This window comes from Manis javanica, chromosome 3, assembly GCF_040802235.1.
Source record: "Manis javanica isolate MJ-LG chromosome 3, MJ_LKY, whole genome shotgun sequence".
NCBI classification, from domain to species: domain Eukaryota; kingdom Metazoa; phylum Chordata; class Mammalia; order Pholidota; family Manidae; genus Manis; species Manis javanica.
Window position 1 is genome coordinate 26,364,745 of NC_133158.1, and position 15,684 is coordinate 26,380,428.

At 45.5% G+C, this 15,684-nt stretch overlaps 1 long non-coding RNA gene across 1 annotated transcript in view; it reads left to right on the forward strand.

The window, feature by feature from the left end:
* The window catches only part of LOC108397543 (uncharacterized), a 342,658-nt gene that overhangs the window by 129,467 nt on the left and 197,507 nt on the right, over positions 1-15,684 (forward strand). The window contains exon 5 of the long non-coding RNA XR_012128981.1: positions 8,254-8,360. This is a non-coding gene — a long non-coding RNA (uncharacterized lncRNA). The remainder of the gene's footprint in view (positions 1-8,253; positions 8,361-15,684) is intronic.

The following is a 15,684-nucleotide window of genomic DNA, read 5'->3' on the forward strand; positions in this document are numbered from 1 at the left end:
TGCTGCAAAATCATGAGTCACAAAATAATGATACTGTGAGCTGTAAACAGTTTTAATTTACACATATGACATTTAAAAATGCTAATCAGACCTTAAGATAATTGCTGGAAGTTAGGAAGCATCTGCTGGGAATTCTTCCAGTTTCTGTGGGAATGGTTCAAAACAGAGCCAGATGAGGGAAGGTGTTTCTGGCCTCACTGACTTGGGTTTTGACTTCTACAGAGCCAAGGAATTTGAGTGATTGTCTTGTGGTGACACTTTTGGTCATTGAAATCTATCAGGTCTGGTCTGTAAGCAGAGAGTGAGACCTCATCCCAGCCAGGGAAGATTTAAACATAGCTTTCGTGGTTGGGTCACTTTGCCAACGGAGATGCATCAATACTAAGGGAATTTGCTCTTTTGCCAAGTGTGGTTTTGTGTGTTGATTATAGGCCATTTAAGGTAAATCACAAAGTTTCTTTTCTTCCTACTGGCCATACATACCATCAATTTTCAGGTATTGTGTTTGTTCAGCAATGAACAGAGGGTCAGGGGACCTGTTTAAGGTCCTGCCATGTGGTGGATGTTTTTCTAAGCCTTGGACATGGTTGATGGTCAAGGTTGATAAGGTCCCTACTCCACCAAGCTTATATGGGGAGGGAGAAATTAACACACAAACCTGACAAATACAGACAGAAGATAATAACCAATCTCTGATGGGTATCACAACCAAAATAAAACCATGGGTGGGGTGAAGTGACATGTGAGTGAGGTGAGGAGTGGCAGCTTGGGCAAGTTAGTGGAGGAGCCCTCGAGGAAGTTGCTTTGAGCTGAGACCGGGATGATCTCCATCCAGGAGAGCCCCAGCCCCTTGCAGATGAGGGGCCAGAGGGCTCCTGGCAGAGGGAACGGCAAGTGCTCTTACTCAGAGCTGGGGGTGGAGGGATGAATTGGACCCACAAGCTTCCAAACATCCTGTTTTCAAACATGTTTGGAGACATGAATATATACTTTTGTCTCAAACCTTTCTGAACTTATTTTTTTTTTGTTTTGCTGTTTTTTGTCAAGGGCCGTATGTTTGGAATATTTTTCTTACAGGGTGATTAGTCTTGCCATTGATGTATTTTCCTATTCTCAGCTCTTTATCTTCTGTTTTGTTGTTTTCATGGACTTAGGAATCAGAGCCAGAAGTGTTCAATTGTTCTCACGCTTCTGAGACATAATTAGCTGTGTGAATGTAGGCAAGGTACATTCTCTGAGCTTTTGTTGCCTTACCTGTAAAATGAGGACAATCATAGTGCCGCCTCACAGGGTTGTTGAAATCCTATAATGAATGTAAAACCCTCAGCCCTGGGACTTAGCACATAATACTTGCTCAATAAGTATTAATAGTAGACACATTGACTTAATACCTCATGGTTTTCAGAGTGCTTTCACATTCTTAAAAAGCCCAAAAAACCCAGTGAGATAAACCAAGGCTCAACATCAGTACCAGAACCAGGACAGATGGGATTGGAGAGAAGCTATACTTGTTGGGGCCCTGCAGTCTGACAGTGCCCCAAATCTTGAGTACAGATGTTTGGCTCTTCACAGGGACTTGAACCAACATATTTTCCTCCCTGAGAGGAACCTGGGAGCTCTCCCAGCCATGGAAAAAGGACCTCATTGGGACCAGGGAGTGACCTGTGCAGAAACAGACTTCCAGGGTGACCAGCTCTCCTGGTTTGCCTGGGACTGAGGCATTTCCGGTGATATGAGCTTTTCAGTGCTAAACCTGGCACAGTCCTGGGCAAACCAGGAGGGTTGGTCACCCAGATGTCCCAGGATGCCACAGAAAAGCTAGAGGCCCAAACATTTTGTTGTTGTTGTTCAGGGATGCTTGGGCAGTCGTTCTCTCTTTGGATGAGGGTGTTGCTTTCTAATGGCAGGTTTGACTGAACAGTGAGGAGTGCCTTATGCTTGGGAACAAGCACGGAGGTTGAGAGAACTTCCAGATTGTGAAGTGAGCTGGAGTGTAAGAGGGCAGTGGGTTATAGAATACAGTGGTCACAAGCCACATGTGCCTATTATTGGAATGTGATAGGCTGTAGGTGAAAAGTGCACACTGGATTTCTAAGACTTAGTACTAAAAAAGATATCTCATTAATAACTTTTCTGTTGATTACATGTTGAAATGGGAATATTTTGGATGCATGGGTGTCTCACTTGAGGATTTCAGTGCTGGCCAAGTTCACTGTGGATTCAGTGAGACCAAAAAATGACAACCAAACATTCTTGGGGGTACAAGGGTTTATACCCAGCTTTATTCTCGTGGTGGCAGGTCAAGCACTAGAATCCCATCTTCCTCCGGGACAGTGTGCATGCAGCAAGCTGGACTCTGCCTCAAAACCTCTCCATTGCCTCGCAGCCCCGCTGCCCTGGGTGGAGCTCTTTACATAGAGTCAGTAACAGCTCACTACCCACACGTGTGCAAGCCTGCACCTGCGAGCACTGCACATGTGCAGTGGGAAAGTTTGGCAGGGTCAGGTGAGGATCCAGACCATGGAAACTTCTATTTTCCCTACAGCTGGGTTAAATGAAATGTTACTAAATTTCCAAAAGAGGCAGCATAGCACAACATTTTTCTTCTACATGCATCCATAGTCACCGATAACAGTGCACAGTGGGGAACCAAGAAACCAGGGAAAGGCAGGACCCAGAAAACCGGCTCCTGGAAGATTCTCTCTGGAGCTCTCTGGAGGCCATTAAGTTCTGCATTATAGGCCCTGGCTCTGCAGAGTTGGCCTGTGGACCAGCTGCACTGGCATCATGTGGGAGTCTATTAGAAATGCAGACTCTCAGGCCCCACAGCAAGCCTGCTGAATCCATCTGTAGTTGAACCAAGATCCCTGGGTGAAATTTGAGTACAATTTGGGACCCCTGGTCCAGGCTTAAATTCAGTGATTCGTAAGCTTTGGTGGGTGTGGGGAAGTTGGGGTTCCTATGGCCTGATCCTCACTGAACTTAAACCACCTGATGATATAACTGTCTTGTTGCTAGGCTACCGCTTCCACACCTTTAGGCAATAAGCTATTATTGTGCTATATAGAGAGGTTGGCCCAGTGCTCTGGGCGGAGGCAGAGATGTTAGTGCCGCCAGAGGACAAGCCACGTAAGAAACCCTTTCATTCCAAATAATGTCCTGCTGTCAATTTCTTTGGTCACATTGAATCCATAGCGAACTTGCCCGGGGCTGAAACCCATTGACAAGACAGTGGGTTTCAGAATCTCCGTGGGACAGGTCAAGGCTTGTAGGCCCTTTCCGGTCTCAGCAAGCAAAGGTCTTGGCAAGCTTTCTTAGTGCTCCAGGTGATTCTGATACACAGGCCGCTCTGAAGACATTATTAGCTATTTGCAGCAGGTGGAGGCAGACTCCCCTCCAGTGTGAAATCTGCCTGCAGGTGGCAGGTGCCAAGCGGAGCTCAGAGGTGGGTCTGCCTGCCGTTGCTCTGCGCTGCTTGGTCTCAAAAGACGTCTGCCTACATGCAGCGGCAAAGTGGTGACCGTGTTAGGAGCCAGGACTCTTACACCTGTCTCACCTGAAGTGCTGAGTCTCTGCGAGTCTGTGCTTCAGCAAGGTGAGCTCGCACTCTGGGAAGAAATTCCTGGGAAGCTAGTTAGGGTGTGGGGGCTGCAGATGGAATGGTCTGGTTTTGCCCTGTGCCTGCGTCTAAGACTCCTTGTTTACCGGGCAGATGTCGTGCTGCTTGGGTGGGGAATCACTATTAACTATAGCATTTTCCGTGCAGTAGCACAGCAGGATTGGCACTGGTAGGACCCTGATTAAAGGGGAACGTTTGATATGAGAATGGAAACAAGCACCCAGGCTGAGTCACCTGACTTGCAGTTTGCCTTTGGAGATGTGGCAAACACCGCGCTGCCTCTGCGCCTACCGGCGCAGTGACGGCACTGACGCACGCCGAGACTTGCTTGTTAGGGGCAGTGTCTTGCTTTAAAAGTTGGCTTTCTGCTTGGGGCTTCCCCAGCACGGGGACCACCCAAGCCTGGAAGATCAGGGGAGTAATTAACCACCGGGTCTTGACCGGAGGGAGAAGAGACAGTAGATCCTGGTCTTAAGTGGCGCTTCTGGAAGGTGCTCTGCATTTCTCAGGTCCTGGGGCGAGGGGGAGAACCTCTAGCGACCGAGAGTGCACCCTGCATTAGCATCTCCTTTCCAATCTCCTCCTCACATCCTCAGCCCTCCTTCCCTGGTTCAGGTCCCAGATAAACTACTTGCCACCAAATCTTTGTCTCAGGTTGACAGGAGCAGAGCTTGGCCCCTTGTCCTTCTGCAGCCCTCTCTGCGTCCCTGAACTGTGCCTGACCGTTCCGCTTGGAACTCACATCATGGCTTTGAGCTTTCCAAGTCCTGGGGTGGTGTGTTCGAGTGGATGTCCTTTTGTTTCTAGTTTGACCTGTCCTGAAAAGACAGGCCAGTGTGCAGCGAAACTGGTGGGAGAAGCTTACCTATCTGCCATTTTGGGGGAAACTGCTGATTCATGGACGTGGTGGCAGTGAGAATGTGCCTGGTAGACCTACCCCGGCTTCCGGTACAGCCGACCTCCAGCCTCAGTGGGACTCCCTTAGACCGCGTGGCAGGCTGGCCACGGGCCCCGGACTTCCTCTCCCCTCTTGCTCCGGTCAGACTTGCATTACCATTTGCTGGCTTGCCGGTATTCTCCAGTTCCCTCCCTGTTTTCTCCCACAGCCCTCTTTACCTAATAAAATCCTCGCAGTTTTCCGGAGGACCTGGACTGGCACATGGAGAATTATGTCCCTGTATCCCTTCTACTTCTTTTCTCCTCTCTTTTTTGCTTGTTTTTTTTTTTTTTTTAAATAACATCACTCTTTTTTCAAATGTTTTGGTTGCCATTTTCCATTACCTCTTTGCTTCACATTCCCTATCAATATTTTCCACAATTTCTCTTGGCTAAAGGGATTCCCAGTATTTGGGTCTGCTTTTAGTAACATGGTTGGTTTAGGGGTAGAATCTTATAGGCAAGGTCTGTATTGAAGGTCCACTTTCCCAACTTGTGGAGTGCTACCTCTTAGGAAAAATATGTGTGCATTTGTGTGGAAATACAACAATGAAATGGAAAGTTCTGGGTCTGTCTGTTTTGATTTTGATACCCAAGGAACTAATGTTTTTGAAATAACCAGCTTGGGGCCAAGCACTGCCCCAGATGAAGTGGTTCGCCTTTTCTTTCCTTTTCTTGTTTTTTTTAATCCTGAGAGCCACTGAGAGAAGTAGGAGGCATTATTCCCTTTTCATAGGTAGGACGAATGAGGCTTAAAAACCTCAGATGGGCTTGCTCAAGCTCCTGAATCCACTAATTGTCCCAGCTGAGGAGCATGACAGGGCTTGATGAAGTCCTTTTAATTTATCCATTGACTCCTAAGACCTATAGTGAGCATATTGTCCCCGTGTTGGGGATTCAGAACTTCAAACTTCAGCCCTTCAGGTGCACTGAGTCTAGCAGGGTGGGTTGACAGGGAACCATGGATTGTGGTGCGCTGTGGCCAGAACCCTGAGAAGGGCGTGCACTGGAGAGGTGTCCTGCTTGGACTAGGTGGGAAGGTTGGGAAGAGCCTTTGTAAAGAGAGCTGGGTCTTGAGGGGTGAACAGGAGTTTGTTGGGCTTTAGTTTTCCAAGTGAAGTGCAGCTTATTCAAAGGTGTGAGGTTCAGGGCTCCTGTTGCATTCTGTAACTGAGAAGTGCAGACCAGCTGTCACACAGGATGCTGGGGGGAGCAAGGAGGGAGCTGGACAGGGCTGGGTGGGGGACAGCTTAAGCAGTGCAGTCTTGATCCTGAGGGCCATTGGACCTGCTGAGTGTGACCCATGACCCACAGACCCCAAGGCCTGAAGGAGGAGCTGGCCCTCACAGGCCTCCTCAGCTCACATTTCCCCCATCCCAAGTAATAGCTGAAGGCCCCTTCTGCAGCCCGGCAACACTCCCTGAGTGACTCCACCTCAGTACGCAGCTACTAAAAGGAGACGCAGCCACTCCCATCCCTCAGCCCCAATCTGAGCATGTTTATTGTCCTCATCTGGCAACACAATGGTTTTCTACCTTTGCTTTTGTTTTTCCCTTAAATTCAGCGAATAACTCACAGTTCTTGAAGTGTGTGGTACAGATTGCATGTCTAATTTATTCAGCTCGCCCAGAGACACTTGAGATAATTACAGTGGGAAATTCTGTTTTTTGGAAAAAAAACCCTAGATGCTGAGAGAGTTATTTTGCCAGGTTCTCCATGGGACTCTGCCTGGTGGAAACAAAAGTGCACTTGATGTACCTGCTGGCGTGATTCTGAGGCTAACAGCCTGAACTTTCTCAGTGTTTCCAGACATGTGAGGCAGATGCTCTGCATGTTCTCCAAATTCAGTTTAGGAAGCAACACATTTAGTTATAAAGTAATTTCAAGATTAACATTTCCCTTCTACGTTGCTGAGTTTCTAATACATGAATGCCCACTCTATCTGGGAGATGGTCTGCAGATTAGAATAATTTGTGACTTTAAAATACATTTTTATTTATATTTCCATTTTTGTTCCCTTTAGTAAAGGTCACATATCCACAGAAAAGGGTACAGATTATTAATATGCAGCTCCATGAATTTTTCACTAATTGATTCACAGGTGTAATTAACCCCCAGATCAAGAATAGGGTGTTGCCGGGAGCCCTCCAGAAGTGTTCCTGGGTCTGCCTGCCCCCATTCCTCCTCCCAGGTATTTGTGTCCTGACTTCTAGCACCACCGATTAGATCTGCCTTGCTCAGTAGTCTACTTACAAGACTTGTCCGTGTTGAGTGTAGTTGTAGCTCATTAATTTTCTTCACTGTCCAGTGCTACCATAATTTATGCAAACATGGTAAATGACCATTTGGATTGTTTTTGCCCATTATAAAGGGAACTACAAGCATTCTTGTTCATAGAGGAGGTGCTTTTGTACATTTAATATCATCACCACTTTATTAGGGTTCTCCAGGGAAATGGGGTCAAAGGGTGTGCCTGTCTGTGTGTGTGTATGTGCATGTGTGTATATTTATTTTAAGGAAATGGCTCATGTGATTGTGGAGTTTGGCAACTACCTGCAGGGTATAGTTCAGCAGTCTGGAGCCCCAGGGAGGAGTTGTTTCAGTCCAAAGGCAGAATTCCTTCTTCCTCGGGGAAGATCACTCTTTGTTCCCCCCCTGAGTCTTCTGCTGATTAGTTGAAGCCCAAGCACGTAGTGGAGGGAAGTCTGCTCTCACTCAAAGTCCATTGATTTAAATGTTACTCTCATCCACGGGCCCCCACTCCCCCACCCCACCAGAAACATCCAGAACGATGTGTTACTAAATATCTGGGCACTATGGTCTGGCAAAGATGACATATAAAACTTACCATGACAGTCACTTACTGAACATCTGCTATGTGATTTCTCCAGTGCTCGGATGGTAAAAGGTGGTGGGGCTCCCTTAAACTGCAATGTATAAATAGAAAATTTGAATAGTGAGGCCAACAGACCAGGAGATGATTGCTACTGAAAAAAACAGTTTGTTACTCAGAGTTCCTGAGAAGAGGGGGCATGTTGTGTGTGTGTGTGTGTGTTGGGGGGGTTTTGGGGGGCTGGGGGTAGGGGAAGCACCAGGGTCAGTTAGGGGCAGAGGGAAAAGAAGGAACTGAGAACAGGGAACAAGTAAGGCAGGGTAAGCAGGCTCAGGGTTGGCTAATATGAATAATTTCAGAGGGTTCTGGGGCATAGGAACTAGTTTTCTGATACCTGACCCTGGGGCGATTAGAGCAGGTTGCTAGTGGCCTGAAGTGTGACAGTCCTATAAAGGAGGCGGTTGCCAGTCTGGGCTCTGGGTTCCACAGGAAAGGTGTGCCCTTGCAGGAGAGTAATTTATGATCTCTAGGAACCAGCCAACTCTGGACGGGGCAGTCCCTGCGAGATCCCAGAGGTCAAAGCATCAAAAATACAGAAAAGACATGGTGTATACAGGGCACAGATGGGGAAGGACAATACAGAGGTTGGGTGGGGAAACAGACAGAACTTTGAAGTGAGACCCAGGGGACCCAGCATGCTTCATTAATGAGTGGTTCTGATGACATCTTGCTCTAATGATCCCACTTTAATAAAGAAGCAACCAAGGCTCAGATAAGTTAATCATGTCCGAGGTAGTGAGGAGCAGAGCTGAGGCTTGCATACAGGTCCTTCTGACTTGCCATTCTATGCTTTTCTCCCTCCTAGGATTGTTCAAAACCTATTACTCCTGCCTTCCTAACCTCAAAGTTATTAGAAGATGACGAGTCTGTGTAAGTGAAATGCTTTGTAACCAGTAAAGAGCTGGATGGAAGGTAAAATTTTTATGAGGCTATATTACAAAATGCAACTATGATTCAACCTTGAAATATATAAAATAAATTTGTAGAATCTTAGAACTGGGAGAGATGTTGGGAGATCATCTGGGCCCTGTCTCTGTTTCCAAGCAGGTGAAGTGTAAAACTACTTATTTTCTCTTGGAGGGCTGCCAGCCTCTCCCTCGGTAGCTTTTATGTTATCACTGTGATAAGAAAAGAGATCAGTGGGTATTTATTTCACAGGGGTTTTGTTTAGTAAGTTGCTTCTTTAGGGTACCGACTAGCACTGTCCCTGGTACACTGCTACCCCTGGTGACCTGAGTATTATTAACAAAGCTTCTCAATGTAGCTAATTTACCCGAAGGATGTGACTTGAAATTTGGCTCCATATATGTTACAGATTACCCAGTCTGGTGTGGTTAGTGACAGTCTCACAAAATTCAGAGTTTTTCTTTTTTTGCCACAGGAAGTGGTGGAAAGACCCCTCAGCTAAAGGCAGGGTGCCTGAGTTCTGTACTACCCAGCTGCAGACTAGCTGGTGGATGATGGTGACTTGATCATTCTGACCATCATTTTCCCACTTGTAAACCCAAAGAGACGGGCCAGATGATATTGTAAGTCCTTTCATCAAGGACAGGCTATATTTGGCCACTTAGGATTTGGATGCCTAGTGTCATTTTGATTGAGGAGGCAGAACACTAATAAGGAGCTGGGAGGTTGGTCATCTTGATGTCCGGTAGTTAATAAAATGGAGAAAGATTTACATGAATAACTGAGCTCATCTTTCACTCATGCCAGCTATCTGCTGACTCCACCTCCTTGGTTAGCCCTGGGCCACTATAAATTAAACCTAACTGCTTTTTCTTGGGAATGATGCTTTGTAAATCAGCACTAGAGGAATACTGTCAAAAGGGCTTTTCCTGGGACACACTAACCATTGGAAGGATGTATTATCTGGCAGCTACTTCTGAATATTACTTTATGTCTTGGCAATTGTTTTCTTAATAATCCAAAGCTGTCAAGGAAGCATACCTCACGTGGCTTGGGCACTTGGCTGCCTTCTCTGCCTGGTAGGGGCTTATTCATCACGCTCTTCGGGAAGAAGAAGGTGACAGGGCCCTCCTTTCTGTGTGTGGCTGACTGATTTCCAGATAATTAGGTCATTAACACCCCCACCCCTTTTAAACCAGGAGATGATTCTGTCTAAAATTAATTTGTATGTTAGTGACTGTTTAAGTTATGTCATCCATATGGCTCTCCAATATGGGTTCGGCCAGCATCAATGAATTGATGGTGATTCTTGGCGCTGGTCCCTAATCAGACATGCCCCTACCCTTGCAAATAATCCATTTTTTAACGTTCATGACCTAGCTAAAAAATATGGAAGCCATCTCAATGTCACCCTGAATATCCATGTTGTGAAAAAAAGAACACTTCTGTGTACCCATAGCTGGTTTGGGAACTTGAGGTTTTGCAGTTCAAATAGTTGTCTCATTGAAACCAAAGTTGGTGCTGATATTGCCATGCCACTCTCATCCTCTCCTTCACCCAATCCAACATACCAGTGCTCAGTTCAAGTAGGCCTAGGACTCGACTCCAGAGTCTTCCTAGATTTACTCAGTAATAGAAAAGAAAGGTAAACTTATGTCCAGTTTGTCTTTTTAATCCATAAAGACTCAGCAGATAATTGCAGTGACCTGTGTGTGAGCAGCAGCAATGAGGTCATTTTAGTAGGAATGAGATGCCCCCTGCAATAATAAGGGCGACAGACTTCATCACTTCTCCATGGGGAAAATGTCCAGGATTAGGCAGTTCATTACTGAAACGGAGGCTTGTTGAGAGAGAACGCTCACAACAGAAAGTGGAGTGCTTATTCATGCTGCTTCCAAGGAACAGCTTCTCCTCAGGATGCCTCAGCTCTGCTGAAGGCCACGTTATACCAAGAAATCTGGACTCGAAGGGTTTCATTATGAGGCGTTTCCTGAACAGCCAGGGCACAGGTTTTTCAACACACCAAGAGTGCTTCAGGCTGAGAGGCGAGGTGAGCAGTACTGAACTGATACATAGATGCTAGATGGCGATTCATTACCTTTGGGGTATGAGTTATTGAGGTCATTTTAAATACACGGACACAATATGTCCCACCCTCTCCAACTCCCCAAATATTGTTGTGGAAGAAGCTTGATAGCTTGTTATATAGGTTTCAGGGTGGCAGTGGCATCGTTTGGATTTAGAGGGTGTAGTTGATGTGGTCTGTGCCTCGCATGTGTAAGCTCGGTACTAACATCTACACACGCAGTACCCGTGCCTCCCTGTGCATACCTGGCACTCTGCCTGAGGGGTGGTGGCTCTTGTTGGCAATGTCTTCCCAGTCCCTGTGTGTAGGCTGGTAGTTTTCCAGAAGCAGTCTCAACTAATGACAGTGGGAGAGCTGGCTAACAGGTGCTGCAGCTCCTGCTTCCTGGTCGGGAAGGTCGCAGGCACTTCTGCCCTGTGCTCCAGGGCTCTCCAGGGAACCTGAGCTTTGGGAGACCCCAGTGGTAAGGTGCTCTATGACTCACCTCTCCATCCCCATCTCTCCTCCATGGCACTGCCAGTGCTTCCCGAGTGACCTCATTGAGTTCTTGACTTAGGCACACTTCTGGGGAAACTCAACCCAACTCAAGGGGTGAGATGACCACCAACGACACAGGCTACATATTACTGCGGCATAATGTGGCTGCTGCCACCCACCGCTCTGATGCCCCCGAGGATGATTACTCGACATGACGTGGTATAGTCCAGTATGCCGCATGGGGACAATTGAGGTCAGAGAGATTCTCTAACTCTTGGCAGAGTGGAAAGTGAAGTGCCAGTGGATTTAATCTGGCCAATGCTAGGTTAGGCTGTAATAACTGTGCCACAGTTTAATACTGGTTTTGGAATTGTCCTTGGTGGCTTTCTTGTAGGAGTGACTCAAATGTGGCTTCTTTCTCTCTGAGGGAGGCCAAGACAACTGGCAGGGTAAGGATATGAGGGGAAGGCAGCAGCAAGGGGCTGGGATCTGAGTTGAGTTGTGGGAGGGCTGAGTGCATCCGGAGGGCCGAGAAGCATAAGCATAAATAGGTCTGGTATAGGTGGCAAATCTATCTGCAAGCAAGGTTTGTGTTAAATGGGTATACAAAATGTAAAACTGAACTCCAGTTGTTTATCAGAATTAAAGCCCAATTTAATTTCTAAAATGTCAGACATTTCATGCTGTTAGGTTGCCCCAACTTGGTAATTACTATAAAAATCTATAGAGTGGGCTTGGTAGTGCAGCTAGTCAGTTGAATAACTGGTGTACGTGACCCACTGCAGAAAAAGTCACACGAGTGAGCTTCCAGTTTGCATCCTGTAGTTTGAAAAGATTCATGGTGGTGAGACCGTGTTTTTCCTCTGCAACTGGCAAAGTTGGTGGAGGGCGGGCTGGGTTAAACCCTGGATGTTTGAGGTAAATCACATGGACTTGTGTAGGATTGCTGACCCTTCGGTCTTTTATCAGGGAACACAGGAATGCAAAATTTGGTTTGAAGCATACAGCCATAGGGAAATTTATGAATTGTTTTTCATATTGTTAAACTCCTGCATAGGGAGTAAAGAATGAATGTAGGACCTTGAGTAAGAAAACCAGGGTTGGAGCTTCAGTTCTATTTCATAACAGTTGTGTCCCTTTGTGTAGTTTTCTAGGTTGCCACCTTCAGTTTCTTCCTGTCCTCAGCTGGGCTGATAATAGTACCTGAGTCTGAGGTTTGGTGTGAGGATGGCATGACTTACCCAGACAGCACTAGGCGTGGTGCCTGCCCATAACCGGTGCTCACTAATGGGAGCTGCTGCTGTTTACATCCTGACGTGTAAAATGGGGCTTCAGTTACTTATTCAGCATTTCAACAAATACTTATAAAATGTTATAGATACTAGGCACTGTGCTAGATGCTAGGAACAAAATAGTGAATAAAAACAAAGCCCTGTCCTTGTTCTGAAAGAGCTCAGAGTCTGGTTAAGGAGAGACCAGGGGCTGACAAACATTTTCTTAAAGGGCCAGATGGTAAGCATTTTCCGCTTGGTGGGCCATAGAGTATCTGTTGCACTCTTCCGGGTCTGCCACCATAGCAGGAAAGTAGCTGTAGATGATACATAAATGAATAGATATTGTATGGATGTGTTCCAAAAAAGCTTTGCTTACATAAATAGGTAGAGGGCCATATTTATCCCATGGACCATAATTTGTTGACCATTGAGATAGACAGGGATATTCAAACATTAATAGCTAGTGTTATGAAGAGCTTACCATGCATTTATCTATTTAACAAACACACAGCAGTAACCATGAGCCAGGCAATGATCAGATCCCTTTACACACATTAACAGTTTAGTCCTTGTGATAGCTTCTTGAGGTTTTATAGGGTGGAGTTGGTACTAGTATTATTCCCATTTTACAGATGCAGAAGCCAAGTCCCCAGGAAGTTAAGTAAGATTTGAGCTGGAATTTGAACCAAATAATCTAGTGCCAAAGTCTGGACTTGCAAACGTTATACCACACAGCCTCCATCACATGAACACTGAACTATGAACTCTGATAAGTGCATGACGGTGGTAATGGTAATGTCCACCCCCCAGGTTGTTGTGACCCACCAAAGAGATGATGGTGCTTGGCAAATTGTAGTGAGTTACGGAAATGTTCTCTTTATTTTTCTGTCTCTCTCCGGAGTAGTGGCCTCTTGCCACTTTGAGGTGAGGAGTTCAGTTTTGTTTCTGAACTGCAGAGAGGTGGAGTGGGAATGCTTTGCCTTCAGATCTTGGAAAAGGAAAACAAGCAAGCTAGCTGAGGCTTTATTTCATTTCTCCCTTTAAATGTCTTTGAGCTTGAGGAATAACATAAGGACATTGGTCCTTATACCACTTGAGCTGTGGACAGAGCCCAGGGGACAGTTACCAGAAGCTCATAGTAGGGCAACATGCCCCAAGTCCTACAGCTGGAAGCAGCAGAGGCAGGATGGGGTCCTGGATCTCAGACTCTGAGGCCTGGATTCCTGGCCATGGGTGCCGGGACATACTATCCTGTGGGGGTATGTACGACTGTTCCAAGTCCTGCTCTTGGTTTTATCACCTGATCTGGGTAGAAGCAAAGTGAGAAGAATCTAATCCGAGCATAGCTTGGGAGAGGAGATGGTGTGCATCTTATTCAGACAATGTGAAATGCAAAGGATTTAATAATCAACAGTGCTCCTGTCCTGATAATTAAAGCTCCTGAAAAATAAAGGCTTGGCCCAGAGGTATTATTATGTCGAACACCAGCTTAGTGTCTGTTTCAAAACAGTGGTAATTTTTACATCCTGCCATAAGTGATCACTTAAGCAGCTTGAAACGAAAACAGGGCACAGTGCCACCTGTGCTTGTGGGCTTTGTGCTAGAAAGCTGAACTTGCTCTTGAAGAGAAATGCCCACCTGTGCTGAAAACTTACATGAACTCTTCCCACGTTTTTAATAAGCAGTGGGCTGCAAAAAGCTTGTCTTGAATGAAAGGGAGAGCACAGGAGGTTTCTGTGCTGGGAAGGTAGGCAGACAGGGTCTGAAATGGCTTTGGAAACTATCTGGAAGGCTCCTGAGGGTTGAATTCTACACGACCCCCCCCCCAAACTCCCACAAAAGGACATGTTGACGTCCTACTTATTAGTACCTGTGAATGCAGCCTTATTTGGAAATAGGATGTTTACTGATATAATTAAGATTTAAGTTAGGATGAGGTCATATTGGTGTAAGGTGGGCCCTTAATCCATTATGACTGTTGTCTTTATAAGAAGACAGACGCAGAAGAAGACCGCCATGTGAAGGTGAGGGAGGCAGAGATTACAGTGGTGCAGCTGCAAGCTAAGGGTGATCTGGGATTGGTGACCATCAGCGGAAGCTAGGAAGAGTCAAGGAAGGATTCTTTCCTACAGATCTTGGACAGAGCATGGCTCTGCCAACACCTTGATTTCAGACTTCTAGCCTCCAGAACTGGGAGAGAGTAAATGTTGTTTTTAGCTACCCAGTTTGTAGTAGTTGTTTAGACAACCCTAGGGCACTAATACAGAGGTGATTCTGACTCACAGAGGGGAAGCAGGTGTGTGTGTATGGAGGGCAGAGGGTTTAAAACATTGGATAACTTTATTCACTGATTTCTTCATTTGCCTTTCAAACAGGAGGCAGTTTGTATGGTAATGAAGAGTAAGATTTAGGAATGTGACCTTCATTTGAATTTCAGCTCTGCATCTTCCATGCTGGTGGCTTTTAATAATAATAATAATAATAATAATAATAATAATTGTAACTACAACAATAATAATAACCTCTCATATTTATGGATGAATTCTGATATCCTAGGACTTGTGCCTTGAGCTGAATATGTGATATCTCCATTTTATAGGCAAGGAAACTGAGGCACAGAAAGAAGAAGTCATTTTTGCAAAGTTCTTTTTTAAAGTAGGTTTGACATATAACATTGTATAGATTTAAGGTATACAAGTTATTAATTTGATACATTTATAGTCACTGTAGCAACACTTAGCACCTCTACAATGTTTCATATATATATATATTCTTAGTGGTTGGAATAATTCATTTCTAGGCTGTCATCAGGTTTAGTGTTTAATATAATATTGTTGTCAGTATTCACTAAACTGTGCATAAGACATCTAGGACTTATTTGCCCCTGATGCACATTAGTATTCTTCAACAGCATCTGTTTGCCCACCGTGCTTGCCCTTGGTAATCACCGTTTTACTCCGTTTTTGTGAATTTGGCTTTTTTACATTCTGCATGTAAGTGATATAATACAGTAGTTGCCTTTCTCTCTCTGACTTACCACACTTGGCATAGTGCCCTCCCTCCATCCATGTCACAAATGGCAGGATGTCTTTCCTTCTCATTTACCCAAAGTTGAATAGCTGGTGCCTGGTCCTGGACCTAGAGTCCGGGTACTTCAGCTCCAGAGCTTCCTCTACTAAACCTCTATGAAACACTTGAGACTCAGTTTCCTGAAGTGTTCAATGGGTAGGTTCAAAATACCTGTCACAGATTTTTTTCTGAGGATTTCAGTAAAAAGAATTCATGCAGCACATGTAGAAAATGAAATTCAGTTGTTCTTTAAAACTCTTCATCATGATGTAATTGTATACACTCATAGTAAGTAGAAAACATAGTGCAGTGAGGACCTGTGTACCCTTTACTCCACTTCCCCCCATGGTAACATCTTATATACCTGCAGTAAGACATTAAAAAAAGGGAGAGGACACTGGTATAATCTACAGAAGTTATTCAG